This window comes from Salvelinus sp. IW2-2015, linkage group LG22, assembly GCF_002910315.2.
Source record: "Salvelinus sp. IW2-2015 linkage group LG22, ASM291031v2, whole genome shotgun sequence".
Lineage (NCBI taxonomy): Eukaryota > Metazoa > Chordata > Actinopteri > Salmoniformes > Salmonidae > Salvelinus > Salvelinus sp. IW2-2015.
Genome location: NC_036862.1, coordinates 10,768,040 through 10,777,326, shown reverse-complemented (window position 1 = coordinate 10,777,326; position 9,287 = coordinate 10,768,040). Strand labels below are relative to the sequence as shown.

The 9,287-nt window shown below is 46.0% G+C and overlaps 1 pseudogene; it reads right to left on the bottom strand.

Annotated features, from left to right (window-relative positions):
- The window catches only part of LOC111949834 (sodium-dependent serotonin transporter-like), a 13,219-nt pseudogene extending 5,037 nt beyond the window's left edge, over window positions 1–8,182 (bottom strand).
- Window positions 8,183–9,287: the final 1,105 nt, after the last annotated feature.

The following is a 9,287-nucleotide window of genomic DNA, read 5'->3' as shown; positions in this document are numbered from 1 at the left end:
TAGCGGAGACAGTGACGCGTTGTTCCAGGGGTTGGAGCACGTGGTCCGAGGGGAGGGACTGAGGCCGGAACGACGCCAGCAGGTAGTACAGGGCCCACGCCATGATGGTGTTGTAGTAGAAGCGCAATGTACCAGAGCTTGATGCCAGATGGCGAAGCCCACTAGGACAGCAGGAGATGCGCACTCCAGAGGAAGAAGGTCCGGAGAGGAGACGAGAGAGAGAGAGACGAGAGAGAGAGAGAGGAGAGAGAGAGAAGAGAGAGAGAGAGAGAGAGAGGAGGAAGGAGAGAAAGGAGAGAGAGAGAGAGGAGAGAGAGAGGAGAGAGAGAAGAAGAGAGAGAGAGAGAGAGAGAGAGAAGAGAGAGAGAGAGAGAGAGAGGAGGAAAGAGCGGAGAATTTGACTGAATGTTGTACAGGCCACTATTGATGCAGATTGGCGAAACCCGATTCTAGCAGAAAGCAAAAATAACCACTTGACCTTACGACCTGTATAGTATAAATGCATTACAATGCAGTCTTATTAAGTATCGTCAGCACTGTCATGAACCTGCTACAGCCCCCTTTATAATGTTCCTTAATCTCTATAGAATGGTTGAAGATAATAACTGGTGGAACGAGAGATAAGAACGTTTGTGATGGATGTGAGGAGATTTTGTGATGGGAGAGGGGACGGCATGTTTGTGATGGGATGAGAGAGAGTTTGTTGCTCGAGCGTGGAGTGTTGAGAGAGAGGAGAGTTTGTGATGGAGAGGGAGAGAGTTTGTGATGCGAGGGAGAGAGTTTGTGCATGGAGAAGCGAGAGAGCAGTTTGTGAATGGAGAGGAAGAAGTGGTGAGCGGGGAGTTATGTAGATGGACAGAGGGAGAGAAGTTTGTGATGGAAGAAGGAGAGAGTTTGTGATGGGAGAGAGGAAAGAGGTTTGTCGATGGAGAGATGAGAGTTTGTGATGAGAGGAGCAAGTTTGTGATGGAGAGAGAGAGTTGTGTGAGGAGGGAGAGAGAGAGTTTGTGATGAGAGGAGAGAGTTTGTGATGGAGAAGAGAGTTTGTGATGGAGAGAGAGAGAGTTTGTGCATGGAGAGAGAGATGAGTTTGTGATGGAGAGAGGAGAGTTTGTTTTACGTTAGGATAAACACAGGTATGAATGAGAGAGGAGGCAGACGAGTGGCGGCTAATGAGAGAGCGATTGAGGCAAGTGGTGGACCCGGGCATTGACGGATTACACTACCACTATGACCAGACTCCGACCAGATGAGAAGAAAGATTGAGATGAAGGTGTGTTCTGTGTTGTGGCGTTGGTCGGTGCTCACTCGCTCTGTCTATTTTCAAGCTAACCTCAAGTTCAACTCAAGTCGAAGATGACATTTGGAAACAACGGAGATTTACATAACATCACGTTTCTAAGCATGCTGGCGCATTTCTGTGGAAATGTGACAATTTCCATAACAGAGAGCTGGACATCACCACAACAAGGGATGCAGAGGCTTTCATGAGGAACGTGCTAGGGGTCGGAGAGTTCAATTATCTGTCTCTCTGGATATTCACTCATTCCTCTCCTGCACTCCTCTCCTCCCCCGACTTCCCCCAACTCCTCTCCTCCTCCGACTTCTCTCTGATTCTCCCCCAACCCTCTCCCGACTTCTCTCCTCCCCCGACTCTCCTGCACTCCTCTCCCTCCCTCCAACTTCCTCTCCTCCCCGACTTCTCTCTTGACTCCTCTCCTCCCCCAACTCCTCTCCTCCCCGCTTCTCTCTTGCTCTCTCCTCTCCTCCCCCCAACTCCTCTCCTCCCCGCACTTCTCTCTTGCTCCCTCCTTCCCCCACTCCTCTCCTCCCCGACTCTTCTCTACGAATTCTCCTCCCCCACTCTCTCCTTCCCCGATTCTCTTCTCTCTCCTCCCGACTCTTCTCCCTCTTTCCTTCTTTCACTTCTCCCATACTCCTCTCCCCTTCTCTCTCTCCCCTCACTCTCTCCCTACTCCTCTCCTCCTTCTTCTCCTCCGACTCCTCTCCTCCCCCGATCTCTTCCTCGATCCTCTTCATCTCCCTCTCCCTCCCCCGTACTCCCTCTCTCCCCAACCTTCCTCTCCGAACTCCACTCTCTCTCCTCCTCCCCGACTCCACTCCTCCCCGACTTCCACTCCTTCCCTCGACTCCACTCCTCTTCTCTGACTTCCACTCCTCTCTCGACTCTCTCTCTAGACTTCTCTCCTTCCTCCCGACTCCATCCTCCCTCGACTCCACTCCTCTCTCGACTCCACTCCTCCCCCGACTCCACTCCTCCCTCGACTCCACTCCTCTCTCGACTCCTCTCCTCTCCCCGATCTCCTCTCCTCCCCGACTTCTCTCTTGACCTTCCTCTACCTCCCCCGACTCCTCTCTCTCCCCGACTCCTCTCCCACTCCTCTCCTCCCCGACTCCTCTCCTCCCCAACTCCTCTCCGACTCCACTCCTCTCCTCCCCGACTCCACTCCTCCCCCGACTCCACTCCTCCCTCGACTCCACTCCTCCCTCGACTCCACTCCTCTCTCGACTCCACTCCTCTCTCGACTCCACTCCGCCTCTCATCCTCTCTCCTTGTTATAAAAATAGTTTTGCCAAGCGTCATTGTGTTAACTAAATTTGTCAAATCCACCCCCTCCCTTCCCCTGCTCTCTACATACCCTTGAAGATGGGGCAGATGTGTTTCCAGATGGAGATGCAGCCGCTGCGGTGGAACTGCCCCAGTGCCAGCTCCATGTAGAACAGAGGCACGCCGCCGAATATCGCCATCAACATGTAGGGCAGCAGGAAGGCACCTGGGACAACAGGTAAAAGACAGAGGGGAGAAGGGGAGTGTGGGGAGAGAGAGGGATGGGGAGATAGACAGAAGGGGGGTAGATAAAGGGGTAGGGGGAGAGAGGGAGAGAGCGAGAGAAAAAAAGAAGGGGTTGGAGTATATTGAGTAAAAATCCTTTCATTCATGAGTCAAAAATATAAACTCCACATGTTTCATAGCTGCACTCTTTGACGGATTCCTACACACCTCATCTAACAACTGACAACAACAACTGGAACATTCAACACTGACCTGTACCTGACCCTAAAGGCCAAGGGGAGTGAGGGGAGGAATTGGAAATGTCAGAGAGAGAAAAAAGACATGCAGAACCCTGGAGAGTACCAGGGAGATAAGCTCCAGTCCAGACAAGCCCTGTCTCTTTCTGTATTTGATTAGGAATGTACATCTGTGTGGTTGACATGAAAGCAAAGATAACTGTTGATTGAGTAGCTGGGACTAAGAGACAGGTTATTAAGCAATGAAAGAGAGAGAGAGAGTCAGAGAGAGAGAGAGAGAGYGAGAGKGYGKGYGAGAGAMAMAGAGAGAYAYAWAYAMAGAGWSAGWSKGYGKGYGAGWSAGWSAGAGAGAGAGAGAGAGAGAGAGAYAAAAAAGAGAAATAGAAAGACAAAGAAAAACAATTAATAGTGTTGCTTCTATCAAGTGTCCCCCTGTCTCCATCTCTCTCCCTCTTTCCCTCGTAACAGAGAAACAGGATATTGCAAAGATTTTATTATTGCAAATTCAATACAATGGAATCGGAGGCCCGTATTTGATGTGAGGGGGAGAGTTGTAGAAAAGCAGGGAGGACAACAGAGTTCCCTTGTAAACATCTGGGAACATTAGAGGAACATTTATTTCTTGTTCTTTTCATTACAGAAGACATAAGGTTTAACGTGCATATATTTACCCAGTGCTATTTCTTTCCAAGGTGTAAATGTTAATTTGATCCACGTTTTGGTTGGTTTGAATGGTCTGTGTTTTCCAGACGCCGTGTCCGATTTATCCATCTTGTTTTATGGCTCTTTATCTAGCTATATGATTAAGTGTGGAACGACGTTGGGTGAAAAACTATATTCAATCTGCATTAATGTTTATTGTCACCAGTATACTCTAGATGGTTTAGTTTAATCTGTCAATTTCCTCAACCTCCCTTTACCCAGCTACAGATTCTTTCCTTTCCAGTGTTACTTTCCCCCTCYACCTGGGTCGTGTTCATTAGGCACCAAACGGAAGAAAACAGCCTGAAAGAAGGAGGGAGTACCTAGAATTGTCCAATAAGAAATGCTTATTTTAGCTTTTCGCAACAGCGTGCTCAAATGAACAGGTCTCACCTCCGCCGTTTTGATAGCAGATGTAGGGGAAGCGCCACACATTTCCCAGGTCCACGGCGTAGCCAATCACAGACAACAGAAAGTCCATCTTCTTGCTCCAGGTCTCCCGGGGATGGTCCAGACTGGTCTGCTGGACCACTAGAGTCCTGGGGGCCCCTGCGGGTACACCCCCCGCTCCCTCCTTTGGGCTCTGCGCTGTGGACGTGGGGTACCCGTTGGACACCCCTCCTGACCCCCCACCAGAGTTCACTTTGGGGTCCCCCTTCTCTGCCACCCCTCCGTCAGCCAGCATGATTCTGCCGTTCTCCTGCGATGACTCCTCCCCTTTCTCTTTCTCTCCTCCTTCGCTCTCTCTGTCCATCACCATTGACTGTGTCATCTCCATGGCGATGGCTGGTGGTTAGGGACGCGCTGTGGTTGTTAGCAGAGACGGTGGACTTTTGGCACGGTGTGATGAGGTGCCCATCAGGGGGTGAGGGGTAGCATAGAGAGAGAGAGAGGGAGAGAGAGAGAGCAGGTGTGGCTGGGCCAGGTGGGACGCTTTGACTGTCTCCACCGCCTTTTATGACAAACGCCAGTGGAGACACAACCGGTTCCAGACTGCAACACAAACACAAACACAATAACATTGTGTTATTTACCATTGTGAATGACTTGTGTATTTTTTTCCCTCTAATGGTTTGTGGTCTTTTTATTTTCGGCTTCTCTGGAATATCCTGAGTGGTTAGRTAGCACAGGGAAAGATGGAGACAAATGGGGGAAGTCACTGAGACTGACTGGTAATACGTCACTATGGGGTTAAAAGTGTGAAACACTGGGGGGAATGTGAAATCTGAAAGTCCCTGCCAAAGAAGGCCTGAGGGGATTCTGCTAGAACACGTTTGTTTATTTTCTTTCTTGACATTGTTGTAACTGCCCGAAGCTACAATCACATCTGATTTCTTGGGTCTCTATACATTTGGAGATAAAATACGAAAGTTGAACTTCAGCACATACATTAGATGAAAAGGGGGGGAAAATATACAGGCAGCAACAAGATTTGAAACGAAGAAAAACAGAGATAGAAGAAGTACATCGTTTGACAGATGAAGTCAATGTGCAGTCGGTGTGGTCAGGCAGGGTGGAACAAGTTGGTAGGGGGATATGCATACAAAAAACAACCGACTTCCTCTGATTTTGATAGTAAAAATTGTTACTTGATACCCTGATAACACATATTTTCTAGAAGAAAACATGTATCACCCACATATTCTTCTTGTACAGTACTTGGTCCTCATGTTTCTTTTGACAGTATGAGTATAATCAAGATATCATGTTTTATGAACTTCAAATGACTGGTTAAATCAAACTAACTTTTTTTACAGAATATAAAATGTCTTACTACTTTGGATTTTTAACCCCTTTTTTTATCTGTATGTTTAACTACTTTTTAAATGTATTTGTATGTTTAACTACTTTTTAAATGTATTTGTATGTTTAACTACTTTTTAAATGTATTTGTATGTTTAACACTACGTTTCTTAAATGTATTTTTATGTTTAACTACTTTTCAGCGGGGTCACAGTAGATATTTACCACAGTTATATGCAAAGTATCCAACAGGAGAATTTCTCCTGTCCGTTCTAATGGGTTTCCTGTTTGTTTAAATTTAAATGTTACATTTTACTGTAACTACCCTTCATTCTGGGTCATTTTAATGTCCATTACTGAGCATTATCATTTAATCCATATACGTTAGACAGAATATAAGTCTAGCAATAGACTGAAAAAGTAGTGTACTAGTGTCAAGTAATATTGGTGTAATGTACAGACTCACAGTAAAGTAATTAATTAACAGTAGTGTACTAGTGTCAAGTAATATTGGTGTAATGTACAGACTCACAATAAAGTAATTTAATAAAGTAGTGTACTAGTGTCAAAGAATAATTGGTGTAATGTACAGACTCACAGTAAAGTAATTTAATAAAGTAGTGTACTATGTTCAAGTAATATTGGTGTAATGTACAGACTCGACAGTAAAAAGTAATTTAATAAGTAGTGTACTTATATAATGGAACATTAGGAGAGGTCCTTGTATGATGATGATGATGATGATGATGATGATGATAACGTTGCTGAAACCACATGCTATCCTTTTATTTACAGCCTTCCTCTTCCACAATGTATTTATTCACATTATTATGAAGCTATTTTCTTCAAACAGACGTCTCCTGAGAGATGTAGTTCGCGACAGGGCTCTAAATCCTACCACGTTTTCTCTGTTTGAATTTCACACTGAAATAAAAAGAAAAAGAATTGTGCGTCGTAAAAATTGCAGACTGATCACCTTTGACAGCCGATCCTAAACAAAGTTGTGTCAATCTAAGAAATTTATTAAATATGCACTATAATACATTGACTCACATTTTTTATTTTGCCGTTTGTTTTATTGACAAACGTTGACCACGTACCCCGCTTAAGAAGTCCCATYATTTGAGTAAGAAATTAGTTAAACTGAAAAAAGGAGAAGAAAAAAAAGGTTTTGGCGCTAATCAGCTTGTTTATGCTCGTTTGCTTCAATTGGAATTTAATGGGAAAGGGAGAGTTAATTCAAATGGAATGCTCTTATCCCAATTAAAAGTAATTSTCCAGCAATTCTCCATGGAATTCCAGTCRGTACCKCTATCAGTCACGCAGCTTYCTCCTATCCAAGCTGCATAGGGCACCTGGACTGACATACAGGACGGTGGAAGCAGTCTTGATGGTTATTCAGAAATGAAGATGAGAAAACAACAGCTGAAAGAAAGAGTGCAAAGTGTGACACCCAAATAGGTACTTCCTGATAAAGTGCAGCTGAAATACTGGGGGTAACAATTAGTTCAAACTAATCAGATKAATTAAACTTGCTCTAAAGTACTGTATATTTGACTCTCCGGGTTGCCGTATAGCACCTACATTAGCTGGTCACTGAGTAACGTCAAACAACCACTTCATAACCGAAGATATTCCAGCTGATAATGAAATCATTGAGCAACATATTTGAAATYTCATTGCGATCAGATCCCACAAGAATCCGACAAGTTCTGAAAATAGGAGCAATTTGGAGCTATGACGAAAATGCACTTTTATCAAGGTTATCATAGCATAAGCTTGCAAGAAAGGCATTTCACTGTACTGTACAGTTGACATTAAAAACATGAAATTAAAACACTTTAATATAGAGGGGGGGGGGGGAGGCTTCCATTGTCCGCCACTGACCACTTTACATTACATTAACAAAGATTCAACAATTCAGCCATCTCTGAGCATTATTGTTCTGTTACAGAGACAAACAAATTACGTATAGTAGAAATATTGAGTAGCGGACAAGGAATCACCTCAAGCCGATCTGGAAGCAACAAAAAAATAATCATAAATCACAATTGGAGGTTTCTAGAGGGAGTAGTTCTTGTTTTCGTGTAAGACAATGAGGAACCCGAACACATAACATGATCTCCCTATCACCACTCTATCTAGTGTCTATGGTGCATGCACTTTGGTCGACATTGCTTCAAATCAGACACGCTTCAAATCAGATAATTCAACTGCAAGTCCACATTACAAGTGAGAATTGCTTCAACTTGCACTCTTCAAGGAGTAACAGAACATCTACAGGATGTAACAGAACACACTACCAAATATGATGAGGTAGAAAGAGTGCAACACACGAGGGAAAACCCAATGGAACTTTTTCCATCTAGAACTTAGATGATGCTCTACCGTTGCATAAACGTGCCATGGTAAGTGTGCGTAAGCACATCAAGACAGACTGTTTGCCCAGTAGAGCACTCAAACCTCACACTATACACACGTTGAAGTTTGGTCGGGCACAAACACATATATGCATAGAACCATTGAGAAACACACACACAGACACACACACACACACACACAATGTCCAGAATGCAGCCCTACCGTGCAGTGGTTCCGTAGTTATGTGGGGGTCTGCGTCAGGGTGGTACTCACCACCGTCCCTCTGAAGAACACGTACAGACACTCCCCCTACACCCCTGCTGGAGTTTCTAGAGAGAGATTCTCTCTCTCGTCTGTGTCCTCTTCCTCACACTCTCTCTCTTCTCTGCTCCTCTCTCTCTCACTCTCTCTCTCTCTCTTGTGTGCCCTCTGTCCTCCACTCTCTCTTCTCTGTGTCCCTCTTCCTCCACTCTCTCTCCTCTCTGTGTCCTCTCTTCCTCTCCTTCTCTCTCTCTCTGTCTCTCTTGCCTTCACTCTCTCTCTCTCTGTGTCTCTTCCTCCACCTCTCTCTCTCTCTCTCTCTCCTTTCTCCATCGTTCCTCCTTTCTTCTCCACTCTTCTCCTCTGTGTCCTCTTCCTCCACTCTCTCTCTCTGTCCCATCTTCCTGCCATCTCTTTCTCTCTGTGTCCCTCTTCCTCCACTCTCTCTCTCTCTGTGTCCCCTCTTCACCTCCCACACGTCTCGTCCGCTCTCCGTCTGTGTGTGTCGCATCTTTCCTGCACACTGCTCTCTCTGCTGAGTGGTGCCCTGCTTCCTCACGTCTCGTCTTCATCTCTCTCTGGTCTCGTCCTCTTGCTCCAGCTGCTTTCACTCTGTGTCCCTCCACTGTCTCCTCTTGTACTCGTTCCCACTCTCTCGTCTCTCTGTCCCTCTATCTCGCTCTCTTCATGGGCAAGTCTTCTATCGGTCTCTCTTTGTCAGCTCATCGTCTCTCTCTTCTCGTCGTCGTCTCTCTGTGCCTCCTCTCTCATCTCTCTCTCTCCTGTCCCCTCTTCTCCACTCTCTTCTCTCTCTCTCTCTCTTCTGTCCCTCTTCTCCACTCCTTCTCTCTCTGTGTGTCCTCTTCCCTCCACTCTCTCTCTCTGTGTGTCCCTCTTCCTCGCACTGCTCTCCTCTGTGTGTCGTCCTCTTGCCTCCACTCTCTATCTCTCTCTGTTCCCTCTTCCTCCACTCTCTCTCTCTGTGTCCCTCTTCCTTCCACCTCTCTTTCGTCCTCTCCTCCTTCTTCTCGCGTCCTCTTCCTCCAACTCTCTCTCTCTCTGTGTCCCTCTTCCTCCACTCTCTCTCTCGGTGTACTTCTGTGTGCCCTTCCTTCAACTTCCCTCTCTGCGTGTGGATCTCTTCTCTCTCTCTGTGCCCCTCTTCACTG